This window comes from Notothenia rossii (genome assembly GCF_949606895.1).
Source record: "Notothenia rossii genome assembly, chromosome: 10".
In the NCBI taxonomy this organism is placed as follows: Eukaryota; Metazoa; Chordata; class Actinopteri; order Perciformes; family Nototheniidae; genus Notothenia; species Notothenia rossii.
The window spans coordinates 19028284-19041137 of NC_136908.1; positions in this window are offsets into that span (position 1 = coordinate 19028284).

Sequence of the window (12854 nt, forward strand, 5' to 3'; positions counted from 1 at the left end):
GCGTTGCACATTTCTCTTTAATGCACCCGGCTTTTATGAATGTATATTTGAATATCCAAATTACATTTTTATGGTGTTAAAACATTTGTAACATGCCACTTTTAAAATTCGTAATTGGGCAATTGTAAGGAAGTTGTTAATAGGCTTTTAAATGTAGAAATATGGTTATTATGCTGCATTTTTAAAGATATTCTAAGTAGCCTACATTTTGGATTGTGTGTACATCAAAAAAGGTATTATGTATTTAGCCTAATTTCCTTAACCTCTAATCTTTTTATATTAATGTTAGGCACCATATTTATAAAAGTAGATCCCCTCCTAAATGAATCTGAAACGAATATGAGACTATATAAATGATATTGCATAATATGTGAGGCAATTTAAGTGTAGCCACACAATTGTTAAGTCATTTAACCCTCCTCTTTTATTACTTTTATCCCACTGCAGCTCAACATTAAACCACATTTTATACTTAAAAGTAAAGAGTAAAAATATCCACTTCACTTGACTTATAAACATGAGTCCTGATTATAGCAACAACAAGTTATCAATTGCTTATGATGGCGCCTGATTTTTATTTTAAATACAGACTAGAGACTACTGACTTTATCCTTTAACCTTATGGAATGTGTCCAGTTTTTATTCATCATAATATTACTTTTACATTGTTTGATTTCTGCAGTGCTGTCTGAGCCTGAATATGAATGTAGTTCATCTCAAAGGTGGCTGTCTTTATTTCCTTTTGATGATTCAGTGATTCAAAACAGAAATGTGTTCTTTCCTTCCTCGTTCAAACGCAGTCGCATTTTATTTTGTATTGCTTTGAATTCTAAGCCAATGAGGAAATAAGACCCTCAAGCCATCACAACCCCCGGGGTGTAGCCATTGAATCATTGATCCACGCCTGCTTTGTGGATGTGTCTCCGATCATGGAGGCGTGCCAGTGAGCGGCAGGCCTGAACTCAATATCAATTAATTCACCACTCATCCTCACTTCCGTCCATGAAACCTGCACTACACCTTTTATACCTCTCAGTTTAAGACCAGATTCAACGTTAATGGGTATTCTTCCTCATAATTATATACAAAGTCACAAGATAAAGAACAGACGTCTTTACATCTATGACTGTTTGACATTTCCCACATTCCAATAAGAACGTTTATGGGCAGATTCATAGTGCTAATCCTTGTTTATGTCTTGTAATAAAAGCGGTGAAGAAAACATGGTTTTCGCTCATAAACTAGGCTCTGTATTTGCAGGAGAGACCCGTTTAAAATACAAATGACCCTGAGGCCAGTTCACACGAGATACAGAGAATATAGAGAATACAAGATCAAGGCGGTCCTCTCTCCTGCTGCTCTGAAGGTTCCTCCCCACTGCTAACCAATTCAGCAACCCTCCCTGATGCTTTACTAACTCAAAGAGAACATACATAAAAACATACATACAGACAGACAGAGAGGCAGACAGACTGTTTGTACTAAAACTGAAAGTCATACCATGTATTTTACCTGCAGACTGTAGTGCTATTTTCACGACAGTATAACCATCATCGACCTTTTTGATTGCTCATTATGGTCAGTTACTAATGTACTAAGCATTCGACTTTCCACATTTCTGCAAGCGCCGTCTTGAGCACTTAAAAACACTTGAAAAAAGAAGAGTGGGATGGTGAGTAATTAGTAATGGTCTGCTTGAAAAGTCTTAGGAACGAGTCTCAACTAAAGTCAGACATGTGTTATTCTGACTGACTTCCCGCCTCAGAGACAGAGTCTGTAATCCTTGGCTGTTTTCCTGTAATTACAGAAGACATCAATCTGTAATCATGACATCACCCCAGCCAACTGTCCCATTGATTACCTTGACTAACCTTCCCTTCTGTCTTTCCCAGGGTAAGAACTTTACTTTCCTCTTTGTTTCTATATTTTCAATGTTATCTCCGTACATTTCCATCTGGGAATCCAAGTGGCTAATCAGATCCACATTTGTAGTTTAGTGCAGGCAATCAATCAATCAATGTTTATTTATATAGCCCAATATCACAAATGTTACATTTGTCTCAGTGGACTTCACAGTTTGTACAGAATATCAGTATGACAATACGACACCCTCTGTCCTTAGACCCTCACATCGTACAAGGAAAAACTTCCAGAGAAAACCCACAGTTTAAAGGGAAAAATGGGAGAAACCTCAGGGAGAGCAACAGAGGAGGGATCCCTCTCCCAGGACGGACAGACGTGCAATAGATGCCGTGTGTAAATTGAAAAGATAATAGATTTGCAACATAGGTAGTCCAAATGTTTGGAAATGCATGTGTGTATAATAAGAAGATGAATCCACGAGGATATCCATCCAGGACTCATGATCCAGGACCACAGCCACGACTCAAGATCCAGGACTCGCGATCCATGACACAGGACCGCAGGATCATCCATGACTCCGGATCCCGGCGTATATAGACACCAAAAAGAAAGACATTTGGGGAAGCTGGGTTAATCGGAACATGAGAGTACACAGGTATAGACAGAGAGAAGGAAGAAGTAAGATGTCCCCCGACAAACTAAGCCTATATCAGCAAAACTAGGGGCTGAATCTAATCAGCCCTAACTATAAGCTTTATCAAAAAGGAAGGTCTTAAGCGCACTCTTAAAAACGGATAGGGTGTCTGCCGCCCGAACATAAACTGGAAGCTGATTCCACAAAAGTGGAGCTTGATAAGAAAAGGCTCTGGCTCCCATTGTACTTTTAGAGACTCTAGGAACAACCAACAACCCTGCATTCTTGGAACGCAATGCCCTAGTAGGACAATAGGGTATAATGAGTTCTTTAAGGTAAAATGGCGCCTGCCCATTAAGGGCTTTGTAGGCGAGAAGAATAATTTTAAATTCTATCCTGTGTTCTATAGGGAGCCAGTGTAAGGCAGCCAGAACAGGAGTAATGTGGTCCCTTTTCCTAACTCTGGTTAGTACACGAGCTGCAGCATTTTGAATCAACTGAAGCGACTTGACTGACTTCTTTGTACACCCTGATAATAAGGAGTTACAATAATCCAGCCTTGAAGTAACAAATGCATGGACTAGTTTCTCTGCATCGTTTTGAGGCAAGATATGCCTGATTTTTGCAATGTTACGTAGATGGAAGTAGGCGGTCCTTGAAATTGATTTTATGTGGGTGTTAAAGGATAAATCCTGATCAAATATAACACCAAGATTCCTTACAGTCTCACTGGAGGCCAAATTAATGCCATCCATAGTTAGTATATTTTTAGATAATTTGTTTCGTAGATTCTTCGGGCCAAGTACAATAACTTCAGTTTTGGTCGTGTTTAACATCAAAAAATGTAAGGTCATCCACGTTTTTAAGTCCTTGAGGCAGTCTTGAATTTTATTTAGATGATTAATTTCATCAGGCTTGATTGATAAATATAGTTGAGTATCATCCGCATAACAATGAAAGTTTACAGAATGATTCCTTATAATATTGCCTAACGGAAGCATATATAGTGTGAACAAAATAGGTCCAAGCACTGAGCCCTGTGGCACTCCATGGCTAACTTTGGTTTGCATGGAAGATTCATCGTTGACACGTACAAACTGAGAGCGTTCAGATAGATAGGACCTAAACCAGCCTAAAGCAGTTCCCTGTATGCCAACTAAGTGCTCTAGTCTTTGCAATAGGATATCATGGTCAATAGTATCAAATGCAGCACTAAGATCGAGCAAGACAAGAATAGAGACAAGTCCCTTGTCTGAGGCTATTAGAATGTCATTTGTGACTTTAACCAGAGCTGTCTCTGTGCTATGATGTGTTCTAAAGCCAGACTGAAAATCTTCAAATAAATCATAGTTTTTTAAGTAATCAGACAGCTGTTTTGCGACTGCTTTCTCAAGACTTTTTGAGAGGAACGGAAGATTAGCAATAGGTCTATAGTTGGCTAAAACCTCTGGATCGAGGTTGTGCTTTTTAAGAAGCGGTTTTATCACTGCTACTTTGAATGATTGTGGAACATAGCCTGATAATAAAGACATATTCATAATATTTAATAAAGAAGTGCTAATTAATGGAAAAACTTCTTTTAACAGCTTAGTTGGAATCGGGTCTAAGATACGCGTTGATGGTTTAGAAGAGAGAATCGTTGAATTTAATTGTTCAAGGTTTATGGCTGAAAAGCATTCTAGTTTACTATCTAGTGTAATATTAGAACTTACGTTTCCGGGAGCTGTTGATAATACTATACTGGTCAAAGGCAAGAGGTCATTGATTTTGTTTCTAAGAGTAACAATTTTATCGTTAAAAAAGCACATAAAATCATTACTACTGAGTGCTATGGGAATAGAAGGCTCAGTCGAGCTGTGGCTCTCTGTCAGCCTGGCTACAGTGCTGAAAATAAATCTTGCATTATTCTTATTCTCATCTATTAATGAAGAGTAGTAGGCTGCTCTCGCTTTACGCAGTGCTTTCTTATATTCATTGAGAGTAATATGCCAAATGAAACGAGATTCTTCAAGTTTAGTGGAACGCCATATCCTTTCAAGTTGTCTCGACTTTTGCTTTATTTTGCGGGTTTCGGCATTATGCCATGGAGCTAATCTATGTTGTTTTATTTTCTTCTTTTTCAAAGGAGCAACAGAGTCTAATTTTATTCGCAGCGCATCTGTAGCACTATCAACAACATGATCAATTTGGGGTGGTGTACATTTTGTATAAGTTTCCTCCCTTACATTCAGAAATGCTATCGAGTTAAGTATTGGTGGAATCTCTTCCTTAAATTTGGCTATAGCACTAACAGATAGGTTTCTGCTGCAGGAGCTTTTGGCTAATGCTTTGTAGTCTAGTAACAGTACTTCAAAAGTTACTAAGAAATGGTCGGATAAAGCAGGATTATGCGGTTCGACTAATAGTTGCTCAATTTCAATACCATAAGTCAGAACAAGGTCGAGAGTGTGATTATAGGAGTGGGTTGGTTTATTTACACTCTGACAGAAACCAACAGAATCTAATATAGAGTTAAATGCAACACTAAGGCTATTTGCTATTGGCTAGTCGGAAAAGGGGTAGAGGGCGACAGTTACTGGTTGACTGGAAGGGTTATGGTCCTGAGGAGCGGCAATGGATTCCTTCCCGCTTCATCGTGGACAAAAGCCTCATTGAGGATTTTGACCGCCTCAACTCAGAGGAGCCTGGGCCGTCAGGAGCCGTCCCTAGAAGGGGGGGTACTGTCATGTCCAAGAAACTTATTGTGAAAGTTTATTCTTTATGTTAGAGTTGTCATGTCCCTTTGTCTTGTGCTTTATGTCTATACCCTTAATTATTTCTTCCTCTCATTTCAGGCCTCCACGCTCCCCGCCCCTTTTCTGTCTCCTGCGTCCTTGATTATTTTCCCCGCCCTGATTGTTTCCAACTGTGTCCCCTTTACCTGTGTATATATTGTGTTAGCTCCCTCCTGTTAATTGTCAGTTCGTTGTCTCTCGAAGACCACGTATCGGCTTACCTCACGGACCTTTTCACGGACCTATGCTATAGATCGCATTATAGTTTTCCTCGAAAGAGTGGTTTTGTTTTCCTTGTTTTGTTACTGTGCAAATTCCAGTAAAGTCTTTATTTTGAAACGCTATCTGAGTCTGAGTTTTGAGTCGTGCAATTGAGTTCATGCCTCAGTGTTCTCCCCTTGACAAGAGGCCTGTAATTTTCATCCTAGGTAGGCCTATACCTCAACTATGAGAAAAAAAAATCCAGAAAATCACATTGTCTGATTTTTAAATAATTTATTTGCAAATTATGGTGGAAAATAAGTATTTGGTCACCTACAAACAAACAAGATTTCTGGCTCTCACATACCTGTAACTTCTTCTTTAAGAGCCTCCTCTGTCCTCCACTTGTTAACTGTATTAATGGTACCTGTTTGAACTCGTTGTCAGTATAAAAAACACCTGTCCACAACCTCAAACAGTCAAACTCCAAACTCCACTATGGCCAAGACCAAAGAGCTGTCAAAGGACACCAGAAACAAAATTATAGACCTGCACCAGGCTGGGAAGACTGAATCTGCAATAGGTAAGCAGCTTGGTGTGAAGAAATCAACTGTGGGAGCAATTATTAGAAAATTGAAGACATACAAGACCACTGATAATCTCCCTCGATCTGGGGCTCCACGCAAGATCTCAACCCGTGGGGTCAAAATGTTCACAAGAACGGTGAGCAAAAATCCCAGAACCACACGGGGGCACCTAGTCAATGACCTGCAGAGAGCTGGGACCAAAGGAACAAAGGCTACCATCAGTAACACACTACGCCGCCAGGGACTCAAATCCTGCAGTGCCAGACGTGTCCCCCTGCTTAAGCCAGTACATGTCCAGGCCTGTCTGAAGTTTTCTAGAGAGCATTTAGATGATCCAGAAGAGGATTGGGAGAATGTCATATGGTCAGATGAAACCAAAATATAACTTTTTGGTAAAAACTCAACTAGACGTGTTTGGAGGAGAAAGAATCCTGAGTTGCATCCAAAGAACACCATACGAATCATGCTGGTGGAAACATCATGCTTTGGGGCTGTTTTTCCTGCAAAGGGACCAGGACGACTGATCCGTGTAAAGGAAATAATGAATGGGGCCATGTATCGTGAGATTTTGAGTGACAACCTCCTTCCATAAGCAAGGGCATTGAAGATGAAACGTAGCTGGGTCTTTCAGCATTACAATGATCCCAAACACACCGCCCGGGCAACGAAGGAGTGGCTACGTAAGAAGCATTTCATGGTCCTGGAGTGGCCTAGCCAGTCTCCAGATCTCAACCCCATAGAAAATCTTTGGAGGGAGTTGAAAGTCCGTGTTGCCCAGCGACAGCCCCAAAACATCACTGCTCTAGAGGAGATCTGCATGGAGGAATGGGCCAAAATACCAGCAACAGTGTGTGAAAACCTTGTGAAGACTTACAGAAAACGTTTGACCTCTGTCATTGCCAACAAAGGGTATATAACAAAGTATTGACATTAACTTTTGTTATTGACCAAATACTTATTTTCCACCATAATTTGCAAATAAATTCTTTAAAAATCAGACAATGTGATTTTCTGGATTTTTCTTCTTTTTTTTTTCTCATTTTGTCTCTCATAGTTGAGGTATACCTAGGATGAAAATTACAGGCCTCTCATCTTTTTAAGTGGGAGAACTTGCACAATTGGTCGCTGACTAAATACTTTTTTGCCCCACTGTAATTTTTAACCCTATAAGTGGTGTGAAAATAAATCAAATCCATGCTGCATGAGAAATTGAGCTTCTACAAGTTGACTGGTTAGCATTGTTCATGCTGCTGGTTATGAATTACAGTTTCATGCTATTCTTCACCAGCCCAGTTCTAACATGCATGTTAGATCTTCACGTAGCATACAGTATTTCATGACCTCTGTCAACATGTGGTAAAGGAAGAGATTTTGCATGATCAAGACATTCAACCCTTTAATGGGGAAATTAAGTTTATAATAACATGCAGCCTTTATATTGTACAGTTTACAAAGGTGGCTATTGATCTAACAAAGGCAAAACCATTAGTCTTTAAAAACCAGTCCATGTTTACTTTGGGCAGGGCTTTTCAAAATGAGCGACTGTTTGAGTTTGTTATTCTTACCAGTAGTCCATTTAGCCCAAATAGGTGCTTCACACAAAGCAGTCACGCTAGATTTACCACAAGTTATTGTAAAAGTGAATACTTCTGTTTGGTTGTCATGAAACAAACAGCTCTTCAAATAATGGAAGATATGTCTGAAGCATATATTTAAACATAATTATATGATGCCAAAGCAGAAGAACACTATAGTTAAATAATACACAATAGGCTAATGATGCATGATTAAGGGCTTCATTTATACGGTTATAGTCCTTTATTTCAATTTATGCCACACCTGCCTGAAACTATAGCATGTAACAGCAGGAAACTGTCAGTCATTCAGTTGAAGCTGACATGTTAGGACAGCTTTTTATATGAATCTACACTCACAACACATGGATTTATTACTGCTGATCTCATAAATTAAAAAAAGTAAGTATAATGGTATTACATTTATCCGATCTTACTAAATCTCTATCTAGTCGACAACGAATAAAAAAAATAATAATAAAAATGTAATCAATTTTTTTGTATTATTATTAATAATAACGTGGTGCCACGTGATAGGACAAAATTCACCTCAGGACATTGTGTTGCAACACGGACCCGTTAGAGCGGGCACCGGAAGCTAGGTTCATTCATGCTAGCTTCACATGCAGTAACAAGCTAATGTCTTACCTGTCTGAATGTTTCGTGTTAATAAAGTGTGGAGTTCCATACTGAACACACCGCCTCCGACTCCCATTCCTCGGCTCTACAATGGTGACCCTGACGTTTTCGAGAAAGTTTCCGAAGACTCAATGAACATGGCTAATCGCAATGTTTTTGTAAAGCTGCCAGAGTTTAGGGAGCATGCCGCTGCGGCGTGGTTTGCACACGTGGATGCGCACTTCGCCTGCCGACAAGTCCGTGACAGGGGTTTGAAATACTACCATGTAGTAGCCGCGCTGGGAAGCTCCACGTCATCCAGGGTGGTGGGATTTATCGCTGACCCCCCACACCATGGCAAATATGAGGCGATTAAAGTCCTTCTCCTTAAGACATTTAGCTTATCTGCTAAGGAGAGTGCCCGCCGGATTCTTGAAATTCAAGGCCTAGGGGACAGCAAGCCATCTCAGCTCATGGAGAAGATGCTAAATCTGCTAGAAGGGGAAGATCCCCAGATTTTATTCATTGAGACATTCCTACGCCACTTGCCTTCCCGTGTCCAGACAGCGCTAGCCAACACGTCCATTACAGAGCCCCGTGCATTGGCTGAAGAAGCTGACCTTTTTTTCTCGGCTACCCAGCAGCCCGGTGCAGACGCGCTAGCTGTGACACTCAGCGCCCCCGCAACAGTCAATAACGCTTGGGGGAGACTGGACACGACAGCAGCAAGCCGGCGTGGAGACACAGGAGAGTGTTTTTACCACGCGCGGTTTGGGACCAGCGCGAAAAAGTGTGTCGCTCCCTGCAGCTACAAGCCTCCGGGAAACGGAGGAGCCAGCGCTCAGTAGTGGCCCTGAGCGTTGGCGGCACGAGCAGGCTGCTCTTCGTTAGCGACAGAGTCTCAGGAAGCTTGTTTTTGTGTGACACGGGAGCTCAACGGAGTGTAGTTCCTGCTTCGAGGGAAGACGTTGCTAGTGGGGGACATGGACCGCGGTTGACGAAGGCTAATGGCGGCCCCATTCGCACATACGGCGTGAGGCCTATGTGTTTGTGCATTGGAGGACAATGTTTCAACTGGGATTTTGTGACGGCAGACATTTATTTTCCCCTCCTCGGGGTGGATTTTTTATGTGCTCACGGACTCCTTGTGGACGTTAAAAATAAACGGTTGGTTGATGCCTTGACGTTTTCCTCTCACTCGTTTCTACACTTGGCAAGGCGGCTTACGATGGGCTGTCGGGCTCGCTGTCGGGACCGGACATTTTTCTCCGGCTGTTGGCTGACTTTCCGGACCTGACGCTGCCCACCTTCTCCGCGCTCACCACCAAGCATGGGGTGGAGCACCACGTCACCACCATAGGTCCCCCAGTCTACGCCAGGGCCCGGCGGTTGAACCCTTCTAAGCTTGCAGTAGCGAGGGCGGAGTTTTCAACCATGGAACGCCTGGGTATCATCCACCGTTCTGACAGTCCTTGGGCCTCTCCTCTTCACGTCATTCCCAAGCCGAACGGTGGTTGGCGCCCGTGTGGGAATTACTGCCTCCTCAACGACGCCACGACACCTGACCGCTACCCGGTGCCGCACATTCAAGACTTCTCGGCACATCTGGCCGGTACGCTGGTGTTTTCTAAAGTAGACCTGGTGCGTGGTTACCACCAAGTGCCCATGCATCCCCTGGACGTCCCTAAGACAGCAGTGATAACGCCGTTTGGACTTTTCGAGTTCCTGCGGATGCCTTTTGGGCTCAAGAACGCCGCCCAAACGTTCCTGCGCCTGATGGATTCGGTGCTGCGGGTCCTGCCGTTCATGTTCGTCTACCTGGACGACATACTCATCGCCAGCGCTTCGGTGGAAGAGCACCTGTCACACCTCCGAGCCCTTTTCACGAGGCTCAGCCAACACGGGTTGATCATCAATCCTGCAAAGTGCCAGTTCGGGGTTTTTGATATTGACTTCCTCGGGCACCGCTTCACCAAAGGCGGTGCAGCACCCCTGCCGACGAAGGTGGAGGCTGTTGCGGGTTTTCCTCGCCCCCTTACAGCCCGGTCGCTTCGTGAGTTTCTGGGGATGCTGACTTTCTACCACCGTCTCATCGCCCGGGCCGCTCACATTATGCGGCCGCTGTATGAGACTGGACGGCAGAAGCTGAGTCTGCTTTCACGGAGGTCAAGACCGCGTTGGCTCAGGCGGCCCTGTTGGCGCACCCATCATCCACGGCTCCCATCTCCATTACCACAGACGCATCGGACTACGCCGTTGGTGCAGTGCACGAGCAGTGGGTGGAGAGCGCTTGGCAGCCACTCGCCTTTCTCAGCCGCCAGCTGACGTCCAGGGAACGCAGCTACAGCGCTTTTGACCGAGGGCTCCTTGGACTTTATTTGGCCGTGCGGCACTTCCGTTTTTTGCTGGAAGGCCGTGAATTTACGGCGCTTGTCGACCACAAGCCGCTCATGTTCGCCATGTCTAAAGTGGCGGAGCCTTGGTCGGCACGTCAGCAGCGGCAACTTTCCTACATCTCGGAGTTCACCCCAGACATTAAGCACGTGGCTGGCAAGTCGAACCTGGTTGCAGATTTCCTTTCCAGGGTCGTCATTGGAGCCGTCCAGTTGGGCCTGGACTATAATTGCATGGCGGCGGACCAGGTCACTGTGCTCTGTGTTCGAGGCAGTGCACGGCCTGTCACACCCCGGCGTTAAGCCTTCGGTGTGCTTGGTGGCCGCGAAGTTCGTCTGGCATGGGCTGAAAAAGGACGTGAGGACTTGGGCTGGTGAGTGCGTGGCTTGTCAGCGCGCTAAGGTGCACCGCCACACGAATGCCCCTTTGGAGCGTTTCCTGGTGCCTGAGAGGAGGTTTGACCACGTCAACATCGACCTGGTTGGTCCATTGCCCTCCTCTCAGGGCTTTTCCTACCTCCTCACCATGGTGGACAGGACGACCCGTTGGCCGGAGGCGGTCCCTCTTGTGTCAACATCAGCCGCAGACATTGCCAGGGCTTTCATTGCAACGTGGGTGTGTCGTGGGCACCCTGTCAGACATTTCCTCGGACAGAGGCTCACAGTTCACGTCCGAGCTCTGGAACGCCGTGGCGAGACGTCTGGGGGTTAACTGCACAGGACTACCGCTTATCACCCTCAGGCTAACGGCCTCTGTAAGCGGTTCCATCGCTCCATGAAGGCCGGCCTCACGGACGCGAATTGGGTCGACAAGCTGCCCTGGGTGATGCTGGGCCTGAGGACGGCGCCTAAATAGGACCTGCAGTGCTCTACGGCTGAGATGGTATACAGTCAGCCACTGAGGGTTTCTGGGGATTTCCTCCCTGATGCGTTGGCTCCTTGGTCGGCGACAGCCCAGCGGGCTTTCCTGTAGGTCGTCGCTGGGTCTTTTGCTCCGGTCTCTACTACTCAGCACGGTAGTCAAGTGTGCCGGGGCACGTATCCATCCGGTACGACGCACACAGAGGCCCCCTACAACCCCCTTACGATGGACCTTTCCGGGTTTTGGAGCACGGGGACAAGCACCTGGTGGTCGACCTGGGTGGCAAAGCCGAGCATCTACCATGAGACCAGGTGAAGGCTGCTCACCTGTAATTAGACCAGCCGGTGGTGCTGGCTCGACCTCCACGACGGGGACACCCCCGGCTGTGACCCCTATCACGGGTTTAGGACCTGTTGTTCCGGTCCCTCCTCTTCCGGGGGCCGCACAGGCGGATGTCGCTTTTCCGACTCCCGTGCTCAGGAGTCGTGGGGGTCGGCGCGTCGTTCCTCCCCGCCGCACAGACTTTGTTTACATGTGAATTCTGGGGGGGCTTGTGTGGTGCCACGTGATAGGACAAAATTCACCTCAGGATATTGTGTTGCAACACGGACCCGTTGGAACGGGCACCGGAAGCTAGGTTCATTCATGCTAGCTTCACATACAGTAACAAGCTAATGTCTTACCTGTCTGAATGTTTCGTGTTAATAAAGTGTGGAGTTCCATACTGAACACACCGCCTCCGACTCCCATTCCTCGGCTCTACACCATAGACATTTTTCAGGGCCGGACTGGCCATCTGTATAATTTCCCCGCAGCGAGGCTCCCCCCGTTGATAATCCACTAGCGCAGTGTTTCTCAAACTTTTTCATACCAAGGACCACTAAAACCAATAAAAAAACACTCACGGACCACCTAACTCCACAAATATCCAAAAACAATAGGCCTGCTTACCACTCCAACACTATATAACAAATTACAGCCTAATAATGACAGCTTAACCTTCTCTATATCACCTCTTTCCAGGGCCGCCGCTTGCGGACAGGTAAGGCAGGCAACTCTAGGGTGCCCCATGCATAGCGCACTGTTAAATGCTGCTTCATAAGTTAATTTTCGTTTCCCAGTGAATGTTTGCCTAGGGCCCCCATCGGCCCTGTCTCATTCACACATTAAATCAACAATACAAATACAACTACAGATTATATAAGCATTTAGTTCAAATGCGATTTGAAACGCTCAGGTTTTACACCTCTTATGAAATGTATTTCGGAGTTTATGTCCAAGCCAACGGACTCACAGATCGTTGGCTACTGAGAGAAATGCAAAATATACTGCATGTAGTACAACACAA